Source organism: Scylla paramamosain, chromosome 4 (genome assembly GCF_035594125.1).
Source record: "Scylla paramamosain isolate STU-SP2022 chromosome 4, ASM3559412v1, whole genome shotgun sequence".
Taxonomy (NCBI): domain Eukaryota; kingdom Metazoa; phylum Arthropoda; class Malacostraca; order Decapoda; family Portunidae; genus Scylla; species Scylla paramamosain.
The window spans coordinates 28,062,174-28,087,026 of NC_087154.1; the positions used below are offsets into that span (position 1 = coordinate 28,062,174).

The 24,853-nt window shown below is 42.5% G+C and overlaps 1 protein-coding gene across 6 annotated transcripts in view; it reads left to right on the top strand.

Annotated features, from left to right (window-relative positions):
* Positions 1 to 24,853, top strand: part of LOC135099942 (CD151 antigen-like) — a 203,833-nt gene that overhangs the window by 91,765 nt on the left and 87,215 nt on the right. For all 6 annotated transcript variants that reach the window (XM_064002673.1, XM_064002674.1, XM_064002671.1 and 3 more), the window contains one exon: positions 7,952 to 7,994. The gene's annotated coding sequence lies outside the window, so the exon portion shown is untranslated. The remainder of the gene's footprint in view (positions 1 to 7,951; positions 7,995 to 24,853) is intronic.

Sequence of the window (24,853 nt, forward strand, 5' to 3'; positions counted from 1 at the left end):
AGTTCGAGTTTCGCTGGGCATAGTAATTCAGTATATTTTTTGCCTCCGATAAGTGACTTATTCCTGGCTCCAGTGGACAAACTGTTTCACTATAAACATCTTTCTCATAATTTTAGGATGAGTTGAGGTCCCGTTGGGTAACGTCTTTATGTATTCAGCGCTCCGTTTTTCATGGCGTTTAATGCTAACAGATGCCTCCCGCTGAGGCCATAAACGCTCCCTGCCGGTGTTTAAGGCGCATCAAGGCCCTGTATCTTAATTTATCCAGATGGGTGCGATGTAAAGGCGAGATGAAAAAGTTGATTTTTCACCAGGAAACATTATTCTTAGATCATCCTTCATCTTCGTCGTGGGGAAGTAAGACATAAAACAGAATCCCTTCTCGATGAAAGGCGCCAAGGTTTATTGCTTGTCCAAAGATCTCATTTGAATATAACACTTTAAATGGCCCATGAAAAGAACCTCCGGAATAAACAATGATGCTATTCCTTAACTTCATGAATTTGTTAGTCTCAGATTTCAGCCCAGTGTCGTGTTTGCTTTGGGCAGAAACCATAGTCCATAACTCAGCACATGACTTACATAAGCAACACAACTAAGTCAGCAGTTATATAACAGTCTCAGGCGTCTTATTGGGTACACTTGTCAACGCGGACCACGCCCAATAATGATGAAGGGGAGCGCTGTGTTATCTCACCAGTCTTTGAGGTTATCACGGGATACGTAACGCCGCGGGCACCTCAGGAACGTCCCCCCATGAACCCCAGTGGGAGGAGCTAGGGAGTGATGGAGTGTTGCCTCGCTTTCCTCAAGGGCCACTCGGGAGATGAATAAGATAAATGTTTTTGGTACCGATCGCTTTTTTTTAATTGCCAAGGTTCTGTATTCAAACCTACTCTTCTTTTGTTTTGTTTACTTTTTTGGGTTTCGTTTCTTTGTTACATTCAGATTTGTTTCGTTACATTGAGATTGGTTTCGTCTCTCTCTCTCTCTCTCTCTCTCTCTCTCTCTCTCTCTCTCTCTCTCTCTCTCTCTCTCTCTCTCTCTCTCTCTCTCTCTCTCTCTCTCTCTGCTGTGCATATGAGTTACGTATGTTCCTAATGAAAGAGATTCGTTTAATTAGTCTTCCTGATTTCTTACCAGACAGTCTTCTTGTTTCCGTGTGCAATCATGCTTTTTATGCTCATTTTCTTCAGCTTTCGTCAAATTCAAACACATTTTTTTTTTCATACCAGCTCAATTTCCCCGCTTTTGCTCACATAACTATCCACATTACCTGCACCACGAATAAATAACTTGGAAAAAGGAAACTACATTCTCTATAAAAAAACACGTAGAAAAAATCAGTCAGCCTTAGCAGGCCACGGCAGTAATCCCCGAGAAATGTCACGCCTCTCATTTCATTCGCAATCGAGCAGCGACGAAAAAAAAAAAAATCGTTATAAGCTTCGGTAATCAAGTTTCACACCCCGACGTCTCTGATCAGCCACTCGTGTCCTGCTTGGAGCTGGATGGACGTGGTCTTGAGCATGAGACAACACCACCACCACCACCACCACCACCACCACAACAACAACAACAACAACAACAACAACAGTCCTACCACCATCACCAGTTCCACACCACTTTGAGATGAGGAAGGGGAGGAGAAAGAGAAGGAACAACAACAACAACAACAACAACAACAGTCCTACCACCATCACCAGTTCCACACCACTTTGAGATGAGGAAGGGGAGGAGAAAGAGAAGGATGAAGGGGGAGACGAGAAATGAAGAGGGAGAACCATGAAGATTAGGGAAAAGATTAGGAAGAAGAGGAGGATGAGGGTTGGAATGAGAGAGAGAGAGAGAGAGAGAGAGAGAGAGAGAGAGAGAGAGAGAGAGAGAGAGAGAGAGAGAGAGAGAGAGAGAGAGGAAAACAAGAACAGTACGATAAAATTGAACGGGAGAGAAGCAGTTAATGACAACAAAGAGGAAGAGTAGTAGGAGGAGGAGGAGGATTGGAAGTAGAAAGAGAGAAGCAGGAAGAGTAGTGGGAAATGGTAGGGATAGAGAGACAAAGGTAATTAAAAAGAGGAGGAAGAAGAGGTTATATAACAAAAGACAATGAAAAGAAGAAGGAAACGAAGATGGAGAAAGAGGAGATGTAAAATGGGAAGTTGAGAGAGAGAGAGAGAGAGAGAGAGAGAGAGAGAGAGAGAGAGAGAGAGAGAGAGAGAGAGAGAGAGAGAGAGAGAGAGAGAACAGCAAATGAAAACTGTAGGATGAGAGAGAGAGATCGAGGCGGGGGAAGAATAAGAGGAGGAGGTTGATAAAAGGAAAAAGACAAAAGACGGAAGTAAAGAAGATCATGTTTCCTTGAAGTACTGAGCCTCAGCATCCGGCAAGACGTAATACCTTTACTGTAAGACTCTTTCTTGGAGTCACTTGTACCTTTTATAGACTCATTTTTATACCAGTCTCTTAAATGTTCCTGTAACTTAGAAAAGACGAGATCAACCTGCCATTTTTTTTTCTGTGTCCAAATGAACTTATTTTTACAGTGCTCTGAATGTCAAAAAAAGTAACTAATTACACTTTCGTTTTTGTAATATAGTTTCTTATGTAATTTCGTAACTTAGAAAATACAAGATCAACCTGCCTTTTAAGTATCCATTCAGCATTTTTAAAAAGTGCTCCGAATGTCAGTAAATAGATAAATATATAGTCAAATAAATAAATAAATAAAACGACCAGCGCAGTAAAAGAGTTAAGCAGACGTTCCACCTTAAATCATCCCCTTCATCTAAATCATAGAAAATGCAAGAGGGTCTTCATCGCCAATCTGAAGTGTCAGGGTATATTATCAAGTTTCCTTTTTCCCTTCCACTCTCACTCTACAAGGAACAGTCTCCCCCATACGAGCATCTGAATATGTGCTACAATTTTCCACACTACGACACTTCAGAAATTCGGGTTGTTTCGTAATGTAAGTGTCAGTGTTTTAATTCTTTCTCACGAGTCATCTTCTTTCGTTCTTGTTTCACTTTTTTATGTTGTTTCTGTCATTGTTCTGTCTGCTGCGTGATGACTCGGGATGTTGTTAATTGAAGACATCCGTCGGGGGAAGATGTGCTCATGGATTGTAATTACTTCGCTTGACAATGGGATCCTGAAGGGGTGATTGGGGGAGCGGTACTTTTTGTGCCATGTTAAGTGTTATCGCAGCTGTTTCCTCTGTGATTGAACTCTGCCTCCTCCGCCGCCGCCACCGCCGCCACCAGATCCTAGATGACCAACACCAGCTCTATCACCACCACCGCCACCACCACCACAATACCACCACCACCACCACTACTACCACCACCACCACCACCAACAACAACAACAACAACAATCCACCACCACCACCATCAAAACACCAACAGCAGTAGCAATAATAATCCTGCCACCACCGCCGCTACCACGACAACTATCACCACCACCACAAACAACAACAACAACAACAACAACAACAACAACAATAACAACTACAATCTTGTCACCACCAACAACGCCACTTCTAAGAAAACTAATGAACACAACAAGGAAAATACGAATCACCGCTGTTAACTTTTGCAAGAGAGAGAGAGAGAGAGAGAGAGAGAGAGAGAGAGAGAGAGAGAGAGAGAGAGAGAGAGAGGAAAAGAAAGCAAGCGAGCAATTTCCAAGTTGCCTCCGAGTCCTCAGAATGAAACACAATGATTTTTCTTCTCTTTCTTAACTCCTACACACCTACAATTTTCACCTGCCTTTGTCTCTTATCCTATAGTACAATATCTCCTTTTGTTTCCTCATATCTTTAGTTTCATCATTTGGCTTTCATTCTCTAGTAAAGTATCACCTCTGCAAATACCTACAATTTATACCTTCCTCCTCCTCCTATTCTACAGCACAGTATCTCTCTTCTGTATTCTTAACATCGCAGGGTGAGACTCGTATGTTGCAGGAATATCACGCATCACTTCCCTCAGTGCTGCCACCTGTCCGCGGGTTTTATCACCATATGCCAGTGAAGAATAAATACCCTGAATACGCTGAATGGCCCTTTACAGAGAGAGAGAGAGAGAGAGAGAGAGAGAGAGAGAGAGAGAGAGAGAGAGAGAGAGAGAGAGAGAGAGAGAGAGAGAGAGAGAGAGAGAGAGAGAGAGAGAGAGAGAGAGAGAGAGAGAGAATAGCTGTGTGAGAAAATACCATGTGTGCAAAGGGCTGTGAAATATTTTATGGCGAGCGAGTATGAAGATGTGAGGGCGCAGACAAGCACTTAGGAGACGTATACAAACACACATACAACTTTTACATTACATTTACGAGTACACAAGTGGAGGCTGGTCGAGCGCTTAAAATTTCACACACACACACACACACACACACACACACACACACACACACACACACACACACACACACACACACACACACACACACACACACACACACACACACACACACACACACGGCTGCGTGGACAGAGATAGCTAGAAAGCCCAAGAGCAACTGCAGTTTTAATTCAACCAAGAAATGGGAAAAGCTCTCGTGTCCTCTTTCGAAAGCGTCTGAGTCTTAGGAAAGAAGGTAAAAGTGAAGGAAGGCGAAGAGTGAAGGGAGTGAAGAGTGAAGGGAGGAAGCGAGCAGCAGGTAATACAGATAAGGAAGATAGACGGGTGAGGAATGGCAGTGTGTTAGGACCTCGTTTGTAACTGAATTTACTGCAAGTGGTGAACATCCATCGCCTAGATAAGAAGGGCAGGTCTGCTGGTAATAACAAAAGAAGGTATATCAGGTATGTTTGTCGTGGGTTTTTTTACAGTGGAAATCTGGGGTAAGATAGACGTGGTAAGATCATTGGTGTGCCTTGTGAGTCTGCCTTTGTGTGTGTGTGTGTGTGTGTGTGTGTGTGTGTGTGTGTGTGTGTGTGTGTGTGTGTGTGTGTGTGTGTGTGTGTGTGTGTGTGTGTGTGTGTGTGTGTGTGTGTGTGTTCAGAAGAGATCATTTTACTGGCTTTTGAAGAAGAGAGATAAGAGGAGAATAAAGAAAAAAAAAGCAAGATTGAGCTAACATGAATATTGTCGAGGGAACTTTGGAGTGCATTCAGAGGAAAGAAAATTAGGCCAAGCGGAAGTTGAAATCCTTCCCACGTAGTGTGTAGCCTATTAAGCCGTAACTTTATTTTGCGGCTTACTTCCAAGAAAGCAAGTTTGGGAAGCACCTGTCAGATTAAAAATTGCGCGGCATTACTGCACCTCCCCCAAAAGATTCTTGAACCTTCACTCAAAAGATTTTTATACCTACAACCAAAAGATACCTACATTCAAAGGATTGCTATAGCTATATCAAAAAGACTCCTTAACATACATACATACACACAAAGATTCTTGCACTTACAATAAAGAAATTGCTGTACATACACCCGAAAAGATTCTTCTTCTGGGATACATTACTCTTGCAGTGTAGAACATGGCTGAGAGAGAGAGAGAGAGAGAGAGAGAGAGAGAGAGAGAGAGAGAGAGAGAGAGAGAGAGAGAGAGAGAGAGAGAGAGAGAGAGAGAGAGAGATTTTTTATTTGATTCATGTTTTCTTTGTCTTTGGTCTTTCATACATTATCAGGAAAAGAAAATGATGGTCAGGTCTGATAATTCGAAACTTTAATGAGACCTGAAAACTTTTACATAATAGATCATAACAATGGGCCATTCTGTGAACATAATTACGAAGATTGCTATTGTAGAGGAGTGCTTATTAATATGCAAGAGAGAGAGAGAGAGAGAGAGAGAGAGAGAGAGAGAGAGAGAGAGAGAGAGAGAGAGAGAGAGAGAGAGAGAGAGAGAGATTAAATGTAGAGGACAAAGTGTGTGGAGGGAAAATTGATGATAGTCGTTCTCGAGTCAGAGAGGGAAGGGGAGGAGAGAGAAAAGTAAGACAAGAAAGAAAAAAAAAATAGATGGTGATGAGAAATAAGAAATACATCGCCAGAGAACAAAAAAAAAGGGGAGAAAAATGAGTGTTGGGACGAGGAGGATGACAGTACAATCGACTGAGACAAAGAGCTCCCGCAACGACACACAAGTAAATAGAAACATGAATACAAATGAAATGTTATATTCTCACAGAAATAAAAGGGAAATGATATATATGAAAAGAAAAAAAAACCTCATATAAAAAAAAGAATAACTGTCAGATGTCGACGTCAGTTTTATCTCACAAATGTTGGATGATGAAAGAAAAAAAAAGGAAGGAACGTGGATAGGGTCAGGTAGGCTGGGTTGGGCTGGGCGACTCCTGGGCTGTGGAGGGAGGGAGCCAAGAGTCTCTAGAGGAGAAAGGCCTTGTCGGGACGCTGCCAGGGCTACACTTCAGCCTTAGGGAAAATTGAAAAAGCGTCTGAGGATGGAAGGGGACGCAGCCCACCGCCAGGAGGCAGCTCGTCCGCAAAGAGAAGAGACGAGGTGGTCCTCTTTGTAAAAAATTAATGGTGCTCGCAAACAAGTGTGACGGAAACAAGAGACAGCAAGAACAGCGAGGGTTATAATTTTAGCGTCCTGGCGGTGCTCCCGTGTAGGTGGAAATAATGCCGGGGAAAAATACAACCTACTCAGCCTTGTTGGTCCAGTGCAGTATGCTATTTTAGTTTCTAGGTGTCATTATGTGCTTGCCACTCATCATTTCTACTACATGGGAGAGTGTGCATCAATTCTTCCTGCAAAATTTAACTAGAAGAGGAAAGCGCGTGATGCATTTCGTAATAAAACTGGTGCTGTCTGGTGGCTAGATAGATGGATTGTTTGTTTGCGAGTCTGTGCTTTGTTCACAGCAGGAAATGTAAATCGGAGGAACTACATAATAAACAAACTGGAAGAAAGAGAAGCGGAGAGAGAGAGAGAGAGAGAGAGAGAGAGAGAGAGAGAGAGAGAGAGAGAGAGAGAGAGAGAGAGAGAGAGAGAGAGATATTAACGATTTATGTAACGAAAGAGAAGCAGGAGGAGGAGGGAGAAGAGTAAGAGTAAAAATAGAGAAAGGAGACTAGAACGATGATAATGTATTGAAGAAGCGAGCGTGACTAAGAATACTTTTTTTTATTTGGAAGAGAAAAGTGACCACGTTTGTTGGTGCGGTCGTGTGTGTGTGCATGTGTGCGTGTGAGTGGGTGGATGTGGGTGGGTGGGTGTGTTGTGTTGTGTTTGAACGGTCCTGTGTCAGCCGGAATGCTCAGGTGGTGTATTGAAGTTCGCTTTTGTATTGAGGCTGAAAACCTGCCTCGTTCATTGCCTCGCCTTTGTTGTGGGGCAGCTCGTGTGGCGATGCGGCGAGGGGGATGTCCAGCACATCGATGTATAGTGCCCGCTGATATTTTCTCATCGTGCCTTGCGGGCCAGACCAGAGGCTTTGACAGGCTCCCTCATCATCCGCCGCCGCCGCCCCTCCCTTACCACCGGCTGTGTGTCGCGCAGAGGATAAACAGAAGCCGGGTTGACACGAGGGAGAGGAGAGGAGAGATAGCAAACGAGGGGGAGGGGGAAAGAGAGGAGGAAAAAAAACTAGGGAGGAGTTCGGGGGAGGGGGACAGGTAAATCTATCTTGTTCTGATCGACTAACAGGTGATGTGTTGGAATATCTCTCCGCCTGATGATGAACGGCCTGTCAGTGTGCGCGGAGAAAGGCAAAGAGCTGTCTGTACCTGTACTGGCTACTTGTTCTTCTTGTTGGCGGGACTCAAGAGATGTGTGTGTGTGTGTGTGTGTGTGTGTGTGTGTGTGTGTGTGTATTTATATTCTAAGGTAGTTCATTAGATGCACTTACTATTATTGCAACTCCCAAACCATTTTCATTTATCACAATATACAAAAAGAACACCACCACCACCACCACCACCACCACCACCACCACCACCACCACAGGGTGTCGCCTAATTCTTGTCCCTTTCTCTCTCCCACAGACAGCAGCATTCACTGAGGAAGCGACGCCCACCATTGCCACAGGTAAGGTCTCCCTCAAGGCTGCATTAAGCTGCCTTCCCTTTGAGCATGAGCCGTCTCTTTGCCGCCCACGAGTTCTTAGTAATGTGTAATGTCTCTTTGTGTCGCCTACATCCTGCGTCCTCCGTAAATGAGGGTCCATATTTTCAAGGAGAGAGGACTAATATGTTGTTAGGCACGAATTAAAGTTACAAAACGAGACGGTAAGAGTGTAACGAATCCTTACGTAATGTTTGATGCTGGTTATTGATCCCGCCGCAGACTTTGAGAGCAAAGAGAAAATTTCCCGCAATTACGCGATCGCAGGCAATTAGCGCTTCCTTGTGGGGCGTCCCTCGTGCAAGACACTCGTAAATCTGCGGTAGTGTGTCACGGGTGCGCTCTTTCCTCGCTTGTTCCTCCCCGCCCCGGCAGCAAGACAACCCCGCCTCTGTGCTGTTGGCTGTAGTTCTGTGCTGTTGGCTGTAGTTTTGCTAGAAAGTCATGGTGGGTCGTGACGGGAAGTGGTAGCTGCGTCAGAGGCGTGGGTGGTGGGACGACCTGAGGGCAAAGGGGCAGGGGCGTGAGAGCAGTGAAGTAACGAGGGAGTGAGTTAAGGCAGGATGGAGGTCGAGAAAAAGGGTGAGGGAAGGAGTTAGAAAGAAAATGGGGAGGAAGGGAGAGGGAGAAAAGGAAAAACGGTGGAGGGGAAGGGACGAGGGTGGAAGGAAGAATGTGTTTATATGGTAAAGGTCAGGCGGACTTATCAGAGAGACAATGGAAGGAGATAAGGATCATTAATTAAGATGTACGAGATGGTCTTAGATAAGCTCAGATATAGAACGAAGTCAAGAGATGCAAAATGGCACAAGAACGAGAGATTATACCTTATATTATAAACCAAGATAAACTGCATTCATAACTCATTTTCCTTCGTGTTGTGTACAGCTACGTAATTTCGCTGAAGAAGACTTAGAATAGTAGAAAAGACGCTTTATGATACAAGTGATACAAGTGTTAGGAGTGTGATAAAACCATTACGCTTCGGATCTTGCCTTGAAGTTACTACACCGTATTAAATCGCTGCCAGAGGACAAGAGGTTTTGTAGGGATTTGGTGCGTCGGCTGGATGCTACCTGAAATGATTTTATACCCTCGTTTCTCAGTGGAGCTCGATGGTGTGTCACAGTGAGAAACGAGCATGGAGTCAGTCTTGCGATGAACAATTTTTTAGACAGTGATTGGCACAGAGTATCAGAACGGGACACACCCGTTGTGTAATGAAATCCAACGCGGCTTCACTGCAGCTGACGTCACAGGAACATGTTTGGGCATTAAGATAAGTTAGGGTGGCGGCCTTGAAAGGGACAAGAACGACTGTAAGAGCTTTGGGCAGAATAAATACGAGTATGGAGTGTGTTTGCCTCCATCCGAACTCGAGATCAGACAAAGGGTGTGGCGTAGGGAGTTAGAGATGGATGTCCTTGTATATGTGAAGGGCAGAGAGATGATTGTGTGTGCATGCGTGCGTGATTGCATGTATTCGTGTGTACAATATGAACATCATTAAGGGAAACCTAAGGAGATAACACTAGTATTTCCGTGAATTCTCCCGAAGTGACTCGACAAGCAGAAAACCTCTCGTGTAAACCATTGATATGTACATAGGCTTAAGTTACTCTTGCTTATGCTACAGCAAATAAACATCTGCCCACAGCCGGCCAGCAGAGAGTGGCAATGAGTTCATGACAGCAAAGAACAGTGTTAAAACCAAAGCAAGAAGAAATAGAAAAAAAAAAAAAACGCAGTAAAACCGCTTCCATTTAGGCACTCTTGGGATTCCAGTTTCGTCTTGTTTCTTCATTTAGGAAGAAAAGCGATGCAGGAAAATCTACCCTGATGTAACTTACCGACAGGGGACGAAGTTCTGTGCGAGGTTAACATTGTTATTCGGAGCCAGACGTTGTTTGTTTCCCCACCGTCTGTCCCTCGCTGACTCCCTGTACTCGAGACGTCCTTCGTTTTTCTGCCCTCGGCTACACCCACACTTCTCGCAGGCTCTTTAGCTAGTCTGGCTATGGACTGTAAGCGTTTCGTCTCCGTTGTATGTAACAGTTTGTACAATTTTTACAGTGCAGAAGAAAATTGGTGGGTTTAGCGTGGAAAGACCATAGGGGATGTGCACTTTTATATGAGAGAATGAGACCATTTTGAACGTTAGCTTCTTTTACTATTGCAACGCGGCTTAATTAAAGGACATTATCAGGTAACGCAAGAAAGATTGTGATATCCAACAGCGACGATTTTTCACGAAGCATGGATCATACAGAACAAAGCCAACAGCAGTAGAAAGAATTTCTATATGTTAAGTACAACGTGGAGGTTCTGAAAATGGAGGGAAAAGTTGGAGAGGGAAAAAAAGAAACCAGTAAATTCGGGGAAAGAAATGCCTGTTGTGGAAAGTCGCGAGGTCAGGCTAACGATTACGGCGCAGCAGAAAAAAGAGCGAAAGGGGACTTGAGGAGGTACTTGAAGGTACTTTGCGAAGAGTTAAGTTTTACCCGCCGTGCTCGTTTTCTCCTCTTTTGTTTACTCCTCTTCCTCGCCCTCTTCCTCATTTTTTGTCCCCCACTTCTTTTTTTTTCTTTCTTTCTTCACCACTACTGACTTTTTTTTCCTTTTTGTTCTCCTCCTTCCTCTCCTTTCCCTTCTCCTCTTCCTTTTCCTCTTTTCTTTGGATGTCTTTTTAACGTGGCTTCAGCTTAATTTCCCTCTCATGGATAAAGAGAATACTATTTTGTGAGTAAGCTCTACTAATTTATTTTGATGTATTCCTTTTCAAGAGTATTTCATTATTATTATTTATTTATTATTTATTTTTTATTGTCACGTTTCTCGGTTGACAAGGCAAACACTACCAGGCAGGAGCAGCCTATAATGTGTGTGTGTGTGTGTGTGTGTGTGTGTGTGTGTGTGTGTGTGTGTGTGTATGTGAGTGAGTGTGTGTGTTCTTTCTTAACCTGGGCCCGCTCACCCCTCTCTCTCTCTCTCTCTCTCTCTCTCTCTCTCTCTCTCTCTCTCTCTCTCTCTCTCTCTCTCTCTCTCTCTCTCTCTCTCTCTCTCTCTCTCTCTCTCTCTCTCTCTCTCTCTCTCTCTCTCTGCCCCCCCCCCCCAAACTATTGATGTTTCAACTTCACAGTTTCGCCTTCGTGAAGCATCTCATTTTATGCACGTTCATATCACCTGGGCGTCAGTCTGGAGGAGAGGCGGAGCTGTGGAAAAAGTGTATCACTCATGCAAGACTCCCAGCGAACTGCGAACTCATGACCAAGTTTGGAGACAATTCACTCGGGAGTCTGGCGGCAGTTCAGATACACAGGAAAGTTTGGGACTGCTTGATAACATACACGAGGCTGGACGATTGTCAAACCTCGCTTTACTCATTTTGTTACTATATTAAATTGACTTCACATGTACGTTCGCTCTGGGAATAAAACGCACCAAGATTTATGATTCAAAGTTACGACTATTTCTTTAAGAATTTGACATTAGCTTCATGTGTATCTTATATAAATGTTTGAACTGTATTCTCAAATATTTTGGCATCTTTTCTCCGCTACTTTGAACATACTCTAGTGGAAGTAACGGGGATTTTCACGATTCTAGTAACATTAACAATGATTCTAGACCATCAATGAAAAAAAAAAAAAATCAGTTAGGCTCTCTCTGGCATCTCCCTCTGTTGCATATAAAAATAATCCACATGAAAGTTTAAAGCATTTCAAAACAGGCGTCTTTGTCTTGGCACTAAAACGTCATAGAATTCAGACACACCAAGACACAACGAGGTCTGTGGCTGTCACTGTCTGGGTTCCTCCCTGAGCGTTCCTCCCAACCATGTCCAAGGTACGAACGCCACCGTAATGTGGTTCTTCATCCTCTCTCTCTCTCTCTCTCTCTCTCTCTCTCTCTCTCTCTCTCTCTCTCTCTCTCTCTCTCTCTCTCTCTCTCTCTCTCTCATACCACTCTCCCTTTCTCCCAGCCAGCCGTCTCGTGCCACCTTTCACCACGTAGCGTTGTTCCCCTACCTATTCTCTCTCTTGGCAAGGAACCTTAATTCCACACCTATTCTTTATGTCTCCCATTTTTTACTCTCCCTCCCCTCGTCGCGTCGACATTTTTTGCCTGTGCCGCCTCATCATCGCCCCCTCTTCCCTACTTTCCCTCCACTTCCCCGACTCGTGACCCCTCTCCCCTCTTCTTGTATCTCCGCCTCACCTCGCCTCACCTTGCTGTGGATAATTACACACGTAGACGCCGCACTTGGAGCCAGTTTTCCTCTCATCCGTTAAGACTGTCTCGCTAGGCCTTGCTGGTAATGGGACTTAAAGCCGAGCGATGTGTCTAATCATTAGTAATTGATTGATGAATGAGTGAAGGCTTCTCTACTGACGGCGAGAGATTTTTGAACGTGTCAGAATCGTTCTCCAGTAGTGACACATTCTTGACGTTCCTTTCCGATCATTTTTTTTTTTTTAACGTTGATGATTAAAGTTGTCTCTCCTTGTTGCATGTTTAATTGACTGTAGCGATACGAGAGAGAGAGAGAGAGAGAGAGAGAGAGAGAGAGAGAGAGAGAGAGAGAGAGAGAGAGAGAGAGAGAGAGAGAGAGAGAGAGAGAGAGAGAGAGAGAGAGAGAGAGAGAGAGAGATAATAGTTCCGAAAAAAGGCGTAACGGAGGCAGGGACGCAGAGACAAAGGGGTAGTGTAAGGGGAGGAGCAAAAAGAGTGTGAGGGGCCTGCAGCAAAATGTGAAACAGAAGAGAAAGTGCAACTGACATTACCCGTGTGTAGGTAACCATTTTCGCATCAGTAACACCCCCTTCTCCCCTCCCCCCTCTACACACACACACACACACACACACACACACACACACACACACACACACACACACACACACACACACACACACACACACACACACACACACACACACACACACACACACACACACACACACACACACGTTGAAACTCTTTCTCTCTCTCTCTCTGATACTGCTCTTGTACATCCTACCTCCAGACACCTTATTTTTATCTCTCTTATCTACGTTAAAACAGACAACTTTGAATAACAAGTTTTGGTAATAACTCACACCAACATCCTATCTATTTCCTCGCATCTCCCGGCGGTACTTCATCCACAGGCAGCACCCAGAACAAGTATATCAAGCATACACCCTCCCGTCCCTTCCTTACAGCAACTCCCACCCCGCCCACCAATGTATTGAAGTTATTGATACAAAACCGACATGGGGGAAAATAAGAATGCTGCGTGGTGTTCTCATAAATATTACAGGTGAGGGAAGGGAAACTAGTCCACCTTATATGATAACAGTGTTTGGGGCGGTATTCACTGAACTGGTCCCAAACGTCAAGGCCAGGCAGGCGGTCCGGCTCCATGTTAAGTAAGCCTTGGCGGGGTAGTGATTCTGCTGCGTGCTTGAGAGGCGGCACAGCAGTCTCATTACCGCGGCCGCTGACCCTCTTGACGGAGCAGCGACACGCCTGAAGGGAGGGAGGCTCTGAGAAGAAGCCTTTGTTGGTCAGTTTCAAGGAAAACAGCGATTGATGTTGTTAGAAGCTGTTAGTGGTGGTGGTGGTGGACAGAGAGAGAGAGAGAGAGAGAGAGAGAGAGAGAGAGAGAGAGAGAGAGAGAGAGAGAGAGAGAGAGAGAGAGAGAGAGAGAGAGAGAGAGAGAGAGAGAGAGAGAGAGAGAGAGAGTTGGAACTTTACATTTTCTGTTGACTTTTATACTTTGTGTTTTGTCTCGTTGATGCTTTGTGCTGTTTCTTCATTTTTGTGTATTCTTCCTTGGCTTTCTCTTTTTTTTTTTTTTTCCAAAGTCGTCGTCGTTGTCTTCTATCTTTCCTCCTCCTCTTCATTGACTTTCTTTACTTCTCCACCTCCTCCTCTTCCTTCGCTTCATCATCTTTTCACCATGATCATTTACGGCAAAGCTCGCGCGCGCGCACACTCACACGCACACACACTAATGGACCAGAAAAACGGGACATTTTTCACGCTATAATCTACCCAGGAAGCAGCAGCTCCTACTTGCTCAACACATCAATATATTTTGCTCCATTGTGATTAGTTTTCCTTTGACATCCTCTATGGGGGAATTCATATCTTAAATTTGTGCGTGAGAGATCAATTGCGGCACCAACTAACAGGTTTTGAGTGAGTTCCTGTGAAGTGTATTAAAATTCTCTCTCTCTCTCTCTCTCTCTCTCTCTCTCTCTCTCTCTCTCTCTCTCTCTCTCTCTCTCTCTCTCTCTCTCTCTCTCTCTCTCTCTCTCTCTCTCTCTCTCTCTCTCTCTCTCTCTCTCTCTCTCTCTCTCTCTCTTTAGTTGTGCAGTCGAGTGTTTGCCCCTCACCACCGTGGCCTAGATGCACTCCCCACTGTCGCTTTTCTTTTTACAATCCCTATAAATCTAGCGCCGAGTACTTATTGCTGTAATACATAATGGAAAGAGCAATATAGCGTGAGGAAACCTTCGTATCGCTAGCCGGGCTTCGTGGGGCGTGAAGGCAGGGTCGTGGGGTGCGTCCCTGAGCTGCGGCCACTTGTAAGTCGTGACCCGGGAAGGGAAGAATCAGGGGCGGGGCAGATACTCATCACTACTACCTAACCCCAACCTGTTCCTTCCCCTCGCCATGCACTCCTCTACGCCTCCTTCTCCTCGTCTTCTTCCTCTTCCTCTTGTTGTTGTTATCGTTGTTATTGTTGGCCTTCTTCTTGTTCTTGTTCTCCTTGTTCTTCTTGTTCTTGTTTTTTTCTTTTTCTTTCTTTTTTTTTTCATTTTCGTCTTCTTTTTCTTCTTCTTCCTCTTTCCCTTTCCCTTTCCCTTTCCCTTTCCCTTTCCCTTCCTCCTCCTCCTCCTCCTCCTCCTCCTCCTCCTCCTCCTCCTCCTCCTCCTCCTCCTCCTCCTCCTCCTCCTCCTCCTCCTCCTCCTCCTCCCCTTCCTTCCGCCTTCCTGCTCATGGAGGATGCTGACGCCGCTGCAGGAGTCACGCTCAGTTGGAGACCGCTTATGGGTCCTCTGGGATGAGAGTTACTAAGGCCATGATTTAGGGGCCTTGAGTTCATGGAGGCCGTGGGTTGTGCCTCAAAAAAAAAAAAATAAATAAATAAATAAGTAATAAAAAAAATGAAATAAAATAATAATAATAATAATAATGAATAAAAATAAATAAATAAAAGGTTAAGACACGTTGTATATTGTGAGCTAACATGAATATAATATAATTTCATGTTACGGAGGACATGCCTAAGTTATAATGAACATAGTTTTGTTGACGAAACTCCTGCAACTAGAACAGTCCAAACTAAAAAGCACTTTCCTAGACTTTTTTTTTTTTTCCGGTACCAACTTTGCCACGAGATTCCGTTTAGTGTCTGTAATTGATGTAAATGTTCCCAGAAGTCGTCAGTGAGGTAGAAATTTACTGAAGGAGTCCTGTGCTTTGTGGTGTGCCGTGACGCCCCGCCCTGTTACATCCTCCCATGGCGGTGGCGCGAAGCAGAAGTGAACCGCCGCCCCAGTGCAAGAGGTATATAATCTTAGCAACCAACGAACCTTTTCATTCGTAGGGCAAGGTACAGTGAGCCTTAAGACGACGTGTTTCAGGGTTGGTCGGAGCTGCCGCGGCCACTGTCACGCCCACACAGTTCACGCAGGCTGGGAACAAAGGAAGACCGGCTTTCCTATAGAGTGTTGATGCTCTAGCCCGTCAAAGGAGCTTTCCTATGCCCTTCAGAGCTCCTTCAGGACAGGTTACTTTCGGTTCGCTTTTAAAACCATCTCCCGGATAAAGGAAAAAGGGATTCGTGGAAGTGTGTGTTGTTTGTTGCGAGATGAACAGCAGGTGCATCTGGGTGTAGAAGATATCGTGGCGCGCGCAGACACACACACACACACACACACACACACACACACACACACACACACACACACACACACACACACCGGGGAGTCTGGCTCAGGTGTGGCAGCCTTTAGGTGTATCTCGTTAAGATTTTAAATTCCGGACTAGATTTCTCCTTATGTTTTTATTTTTATTCATTTGTTTTTGTCTGTCGTCGAATTGAGAGAGAGAGAGAGAGAGAGAGAGAGAGAGAGAGAGAGAGAGAGAGAGAGAGAGAGAGAGAGAGAGAGAGAGAGTTACTAAGTCTTATAAAAGAGACGTGGATTGCATTCGTTCTCATTACCACCATCTGTGGCACATGCAGCTGAGAGTCGGTGATTCCCGTCCCTTTGTGCGAGTGTCGAAGGGGATTATCTTGCCGGGATGTGTAGAAAGTAGTCGCCGCCAGCCTTCATTAAAGCCTTGTTGACAAAACAGTACTATAAAATTTTAACAAGCACCGCATATTTAAAGCTGTATTTCTGATATAACTACATAGGAACTTTGTATAAGTTCTTATGTATAAATTGTGATGAATATTATGAAAGTGCGTGGAGTGTATCAGTTTTAGTCATATGAATGTGAATTATTTTAATGTATGTGTTTTGTGTCTTGCTTTGAAATTCCTTTGTTGTCTGTTCCTTTGTTTATTTCCTTAAGCGTGTAGTCTAGATTTAGAAACTCTTCATTAAACGTTTAGATATATCACTTTCACCAATTAGTGTATTACGTCATAGTGCTGGTGTGTTAGCTAATCAATACAGTACCCAGATTTCCTCGCCGCGCTCACCTGCTGTGGAGAATTTACTGCCTTCAGGTTAATGGGATAATTCGTGCTATTGAGGGAGCCATTATTGAAAACCTTTGGCTGGTAAGTAACATGTCGATATGTCAAGCTTTCCCTCACAGTGATTCGAGGGTGTGCTTATTGATCACGAGCACGCCACCCAGGGGGAAATACTTAGCTCTTTTATTTAATTGATTTTCTTCGTTTACTGTTTTATTAGTTTCTTTTTTCGTTTATCTGTTTTCTTTATTGTTTCTTTTTCTTTTCCTTCTTTCTTTCCTTCTTTCTTTCCCTTTTTCTTTTTTCTTTCTTCTCTTCTTCTTCCTCCTCCTCCTCCTCCTCCTCCTCCTCCTCCTCCTCCTCCTCCTCCTCCTCCTCCTCCTCCTCCTCCTCCTCCTCCTCCTCCTTCTTCTTCTTCTTCTTCTTCTTCTTCTTCTTCTTCTTCTTCTTCTTCTTCTTCTTCTTCTTCTTCTTCTTCTTCTTCTTCTTCTTCTTCTTCTTCTTCTTCTTCTTCTTCTTCTTCTTCTTCTTCTTCTTCTTCTTCTTCTTCTTCTTCTTCTTCTTCTTCTTCTTCTTCTTCTTCTTCTTCTTCTTCTTCTTCTTCTTCTTCTTCTTCTTCTTCTTCTTCTTCTTCTTCTTCTTCTTCTTCTTCTTCTTCTTCTTCTTCTTCTTCTTCTTCTTCTTCTTCTTCTTCTTCTTCTTCTTCTTCTTCTTCTTCTTCTTCTTCTTCTTCTTCTTCTTCTTCTTCTTCTTCTTCTTCTTCTTCTTCTTCTTCTTCTTCTTCTTCTTCTTCTTCTTCTTCTTCTTCTTCTTCTTCTTCTTCTTCTTCTTCTTCTTCTTCTTCTTCTTCTTCTTCTTCTTCTTCTTCTTCTTCTTCTTCTTCTTCTTCTTCTTCTTCTTCTTCTTCTTCTTCTTCTTCTTCTTCTTCTTCTTCTTCTTCTTCTTCTTCTTCTTCTTCTTCTTCTTCTTCTTCTTCTTCTTCTTCTTCTTCTTCTTCTTCTTCTTCTTCTTCTTCTTCTTCTTCTTCTTCTTCTTCTTCTTCTTCTTCTTCTTCTTCTTCTTCTTCTTCTTCTTCTTCTTCTTCTTCTTCTTCTTCTTCTTCTTCTTCTTCTTCTTCTTCTTCTTCTTCTTCTTCTTCTTCTTCTTCTTCTTCTTCTTCTTCTTCTTCTTCTTCTTCTTCTTCTTCTTCTTCTTCTTCTTCTTCTTCTTCTTCTTCTTCTTCTTCTTCTTCTTCTTTCTATTTCTTACTATTTCTTTCTTTCTATTTCTTTCTATTTCTTTCTTTCTATTTCTTACTATTTCTTTCTTTCTATTTCTTACTATTTCTTTCTTTCTATTTCTTTCAATTTCTTTCTTTCTATTTCTTACTATTTCTTTCTTTCTATTTCTTTCAATTTCTTCTTCTTCTTCTTCTTCTTCTTCTTCTTCTAGCTTCAATGACATATAAATTAGATATAAAAGCATTATCAGCCATTATCGTATGTTGCTTCCTGTCACGAAAACAGATGAGAGTTACATTTTAGTTTGGAATAATAGTCACACCACATTTGTTGGAACTCTCGGCGGCTCCTTTGATTCAATACACGAATGGCTCGCAAAACACGTGGTAACACCCCCAGCGCTGCTGATCACTCCGGAAACAACAATAATTGAACTCCGTTAATTAGGTGTTTGTGTACGGGATTTGAAAATAATCATGGTGCACAATTTGTCAAAGGATTTCCGTAATTGCACGTAGTTTATAACAGCTAGGAACTAGTTAGTGTTTGTATTTCATTACTGACTGAAAATGCTGCCACCAATACACCATTCCAGCAAAAAACAACCTATTAGTGTTATAGGGAAACGCTGTGTGGAGCAATAATACATTACCTTCTCTATCGTTTTGATATATTCTTCGGTGAGAAAATAAGACACTACTGAAACATAACAGAAAGAATACGGGGAAGGAGAGAAGGAAGAAGGAAAAAAAGGAAGCTGAAGGAAGGAATGTAGTCAAGAACGGAAAGAAGAAATTGCTAAGTGCATGTCGAGTGGATGCTGCAGTGTGGATATCTCGTAGTGCTATTATTTAACCCTGCACTTTCTCTGAACCACCAACTCCAGCAATTTCTTTCACATTTATAGTAATAGTGGAGGCTGTTATTACTACTGCCACTCACAAAGAGGAAACAGTGCCTTGAGGTCTTGTCTTCACTGTCTGAACTTCCTGGTCAGTATATCTTCCTTGGTAAACATAAACCTTGATAAAAATCTATTTATGACTTGCCCCTTGAAGAGCATTAGGCGTCCTCTTCGTCACAGCTTATTCTGGTTTGTAGCTGTCATGGATATTTTAAGCCGCTGTACTATGTAGAGAAAATCTATCATAATATTGATACTGCTGCTGTTATTATTATTACTACTTCTGCTTCCACTTTTACTACTATGATATACTACTACTACTACTACTACTACTACTACTACTACTGCTACTACTACTACTACTACTACTACTGAATAATAATAATAATGATAATAATGATAATAATAATAGATAAATAAGTTACTGAAAAATGTTAAAGTTCATCCATTCAAATTTTTATTGATACAACGTGACATTTTGCATGTAATGTGAGTAATGTTAAAAAAAAAAAAAAGGAGGAAAAATAATTATAGAACATTAATCAAAATGAGAAAACGCTAAAATGTTTGTCAGCAAATAACACTGGTGGAAAATATTTAATCATGCAGTTATTTTTTTCTATGACTTGATAATTCGCATGGAAATAACTGACGTATGGCGGGCAATGTAAAATATATTGCACATAAAATCAGCGCACAAAACAGTTCACGCATCATGTTTCATCACCGCGAGCAAGAAATGAAATCCCACGGGGGAGGTAAACGTAAGCCAAACATACCTGTGCTGGCGTACCTGTGCCGACGTACGTGTACATATCTGTGTCATTAGCAGCCTAGGGTGGAAAAAATCAGCTTACAGAACAGTTCACGTATCAGTTTTCATCACCGCGAGCGAGAATTCAACCGACGAGAAAGTAAGCGTAGATCAACCATACCGATGCCAACGTAACACCAGTCCTGTATTGGGTTGCCTGTGCTCAGCAGCCCAGAGTACGGAAAAAAATAACGTCCTAAAAAGTGTATCAGTGAGCCAAGGTTCTGCCTCGTTATGAGAGCAGATGGCGGCGCTGGCGGCCACTAGGAAAACATTAGAAAAAGCAACCTGCCTACGGTCGGCTTCACACGGCGTAAAAAAAAAAAAAAGATAATAATAATAATAATAATAATATTAATGATAATAATAATAAGAGGGAATTCTCTTATGGACGTGTAGCGTGCAATGGTGGTCTCTGGTGGCGGCGCAGGGCAATAGTATGGACAGACATTAAAACAGCGACCTAAAAAGCCTTACTGGCGAAGTCTTGTGGCCAAATAGCTATACTTTTCTCAGATTTATTAAGTTGCAGCTGCAGAACAAGGACAACCAGGCAGATGCATAGACATGGTGACTTAACCGCAGGAAAAAAAAAGTAGTAAATTACCTGTCACTGCAATTTACTCACACTTGATAGGACAAAACAATTATTTAGATAACGTACTTGTTTTACAGAAATCAAAGAAAATAATAGCTAGATAACGATATAACCTTGATCAGCAATTTCCACGTTAGATCAAATGTATCATGAATAATGTTATGATGATGACATTTACATTCAGCTACCAACATCCTGTTCTCCCAATTCCCGCTTTTTGTGGCTCCTCTGCCGCTCTTCGGGGAAACAGGTGGAGCTTTTAGTGTGCAAATAAATTTCGTGCATGTAGTCACTAATGCACCCTTTCTTGCGCTCTCGGGACGATTGTGTACATTACTGTGTGTGTGTGTGTGTGTGTGTGTGTGTGTGTGTGTGTGTGTGTGTGCGCTTCCTGATATAACATTCCGGACGTGTTGCTTCCAATAAATCGGATATGGTGACTAAACGTTTTTTATCTCAGTGTTCCTGTCCTGTCGTCCATCTGTCATGTCCATTCTCTCTCTCTCTCTCTCTCTCTCTCTCTCTCTCTCTCTCTCTCTCTCTCTCTCTCTCTCTCTCTCTCTCTCTCTCTCTCTCTCTCTCTCTCTCTCTCTCTCTCTCATTCATTACGTTCACGTCACTTACATTAACAAGAAAAAAAGAAGAGCAAAACTTGAAAAAAAAATAAAAATATTTTTTTATCAGTAGACTGGACAACAGCAACAACGAAGAATTAAAAAACTCGAGTTTAATTAACTGCTGATCTCTATTAAAAGCATAGAGCGAAAGATTTCCCCAAAATTTGGATATGTAATTTGAGTTTCAGAAGTGACTTTATGGCGTTAGAGAACATTGCTTTCCTCCCCCATGCACGTTTTTTTTTTTCCTTTCTTTTTTTCCCTTGGAGTGATGGTCTTTATTGGAAGGGGTGGCGGTGTTAGTGAAAACTTTCCCCAACTTACACTCTTTTCGCAAGTTTTATCTATCTGAGACTTTTTAGGAATTTTTTTTTTCTGGGCAAATTTTTACACCATGGAGGAAAGATAAGAAGTAGAGCCAATATTTTTGTCATTTCAAGCGATCCTTCGAGACTATTCCTCTTTAAGCTTCAGTAACATTTTGATTTGCTGGTATTTTTCATTTTTAGCCATCAAGAAGGCCAAAAAAAAAAAAAATAATAATGTAGAACCGAATGTTTTGTCGTTACACCATTTAGATTCACATAAAACATCGCAGTCTCGAGAATATTATAGAATAGTGTAAATTTAAGGAATGCCATGAACTAGTGTAAACCCAAATGTGTTAATGTGTAAAACTGAATATAATTTATCATTTTACACATATAGAATCCCATGAAATATAGCAAATTTGAGAATGCACTGTATACTATATATTTGAAGGATGACGCAAACTAGTGCAAAACCAGATGTATGCTCCTATCAGCCTATTTGAGTTAGTCGTGCGTAACAGAAATGAAAAAAAAAAAAGAAAAACTCTTCCGAATCTTTTCCATTAAAGGAGATAAATAAACATTGTGAACGTATTTCGCTGTGTTGTCGCGTGCTCTGCTCTTCACCCTGGGATGCGTAAAGGTGTCTTGCTCGGGTCCCTGCTTGCCTGACGCCTGCCACTCAAGTTGCCGCTGCAGCCTGGCGCATTGCGTGTTGACGGCAGGGTTTACGAGAAGCGGGCATCACGACTCGACAGGGAGCTCTCCAATAAATCTCAAGACAAATAACGAGTCTCGGTCACGGATTTGCTAATAAATAGAAGGCGACTCACGAATTTACATTGTTGGATACTTAGGTGCTGGATGATTCTGTCACGTGTCCGTGGGAGAAATTCTAACGGGTCGTAGAAGAGAAAGAGAAAAGAAAAGAAAAAAAAAGTCAACAACTTCATTTTGCCGTGTCGCGCATCGGGTTCGGGTAACTAACACCCCGTAACTCTTAGGTCTCTGGGAGCAACTGGCAGGAGGATCAATAGCAGCTTTGTGCACACGTAATTATACACAGCCAACTCTCTCAAGCGCCGGAATTGTTTTTTGGCTATTCTTTTAAACATCAAGAGTTACGTTTTCCAATTAACGCTCGCTTTGCCACGGCTCCGCTCGAAGTGGAGGCTCAGGATAGCATGTCAGTTATAGCTTACCTGGTGTTTGCTCGTCTGTTCTTACCATTCTCGTCCCCAGTACACATCCACACTTTGCACCACACACAACACTTGGGATTTCTGTAGTGAGAGATTTAGTACTGAGGCTGAACACTTCTTCTTTCCTTGCTACATCGACGATATTTTAAGTGAACGTTAAAGCCTTGTAACATTTCTATTAAAGTAGCTTTCACTTAAATGTGAAGATGCAACCTATCTGGAATCTGAAGACGTTCGCGAAAAAAAAAAAAAAAAATGAAAACAAACAGGATTCTTTGTCTAAGTAGGTTACACTTACACAAGCGCAAAATAGATGTTATAAATTTTCGTTGAGCTAGAATTTTTACCTCGTGCTGAGTTTCTTACCATGCATCGTCTTCGTTTCATGCAGGTCAAATAATCTCGACCATTGCGATATATAAATTAAAAGAGATACTGCATCGATCGAGTTAAAAAAAAAAAAATCTGCTGGTGTTAGTGTAGTATATATAAAGAGCCTCGAACAGCAAATGGAACCAAACACTTCAGTCTCAAGATCTTGAAAATTTTGTGGCTTGCGTAATGTATGATACTGAATATTTCACGAAGTACTTTTTTATGTATATTTAATTACTTATCGGAGAGCTCATTTCAGTGTTGGCAGAAGAGACTCCTACAGTTTAGCTCACAGTGCTTGTTGCTGACCATCAGAACAGACAATGAGAAGATTGCGACCTTGACCAGTTTTTACCAAGCTGGCAAACTAGACACTGAATGGATTCTTCAGTCCACTAGTACCCCTCTTTCCTAATTCTGTAGCTAGTCTTTATTGATCAGCATAAGTATATCCTGAATCCTGTCAAATCGGAAAAAAATAATCATGGCAGCTGAAGCATCTTTTTTATTTTTTTTCCCCAACAAAGAGGACTTTCATCTTATTCCCCCCTGCCGGTTACACATCATTATATTCTTGTTTAGTGTCTGTCGTGGTCTTGAGATACGAGTCCCCACCGTGAAGAGGAGGTCGATGCACTGTCTTACCCAACGTCCACCGCCCTTAATGACCCGGGGGACAAGACCCCTTCTGATGAGCGGCGAAGAGCCAAGAGAGGCGGAAGGAGGCTTACGTTTTGATGAAGTGTGCCTCCCAACATTATAGACGCTCTGTGAGAGACACTAAGGGATAAAGTACCGTGCTTAGGGTTCATAATGCCAAAAGAAACGATGTGTTGGAATTTTAGATCATCATTAGTCATTTAAAAGTCAGCAAGAAAATTTATACAATCACAACTTCTTGCATAATCAGTTTGAGTTTTTCCTCCAGTCGTTTGTTTGATTCAGTTTAAGTTTCATCAGGGAGGCAAGAATTATAATGCTGTTGCTGCACGGCGGTCTGTAGGTGTGTGTGTGTGTGTGTGTGTGTGTGTGTGTTGCTATGGATTCGAATGTATCACTTGAAATAAGACACGTCAGCCAGAAAGGATGATAAAGGTGTCTCCTGTATGGGAAAAAATAGTGAATGGGACACTTGTTTAATTTTCATAGAATAAGTCCTCCTTTGAGAGTCGGACGGATGAAAGGCAAGACTTGACTTCAAAGACACATTAAAGGACGGGTAAAAACTTGCTTCAATCTCGAACCTCCATCTTGTGGCAGTTCGGCTTTAGTGACCTTCCCTTGAGGGACGTTAAGGAAGGCTGTGTAGGGGCGGCAGGGATCAGGGGGCAGGGAATCAAGGATTAATCTTACTGACAGTGCGAGACGAAAAACAGTGAATAAATACCAATCACTAAAATGTAAGGGGAGAATATGTCGTATTGCTTATATTTGAGTTAAGAAAATACCACACGAAGAAAAAAGTACATATTATAAATTCTAGTGACAAAATGACTCACTGAGAGAACACCATTTTTTATGTATCATTTGGCTGTAAGAGATATTACGTATAACTATGAAATTAAAGTTAAAAGTATCTAGGAATAGTAAAAACACCAACTTTGGAAGCAAAAAATATTGCCATCGGTGAGAGGAAAACGTCTAAGGAAAAAAAAAATCATTTAAGTTTCTGGCGAAAAGGAAGCCTTACTAACAGAGCAAGACAAAAGAAATACCAGACACGAAAGGTCGAGGGCGGCGTAGGTCTGACAGTGCAGCAATGCCTACTTTGTTTTTGTCTGGGCGCATCACGTGTAAGGTTACCAAATACCTGCTTCCCAGACCTCCTCTCCGTGACCTCAGTGACCTGCACGACACCTGGCGGAGGCAACCTTGCGCAGTCCACGTTTGTTTTTTGAAAGTCCGGTTTGCTTCGCGGTTCGCCTCTCAGTTGCGTCTCCTGTATCCTCACGTCTCGAGGAATAATAAAGGTTTGTGCTTTATTCATACCGAGAAAGATTGTAAGCTGACTATGTATGTTTACCTGGAAATCTGAGAAGTCATTTAAATTGTTCTTACCTGCCGTGTAATGTGTGTGTGTGTGT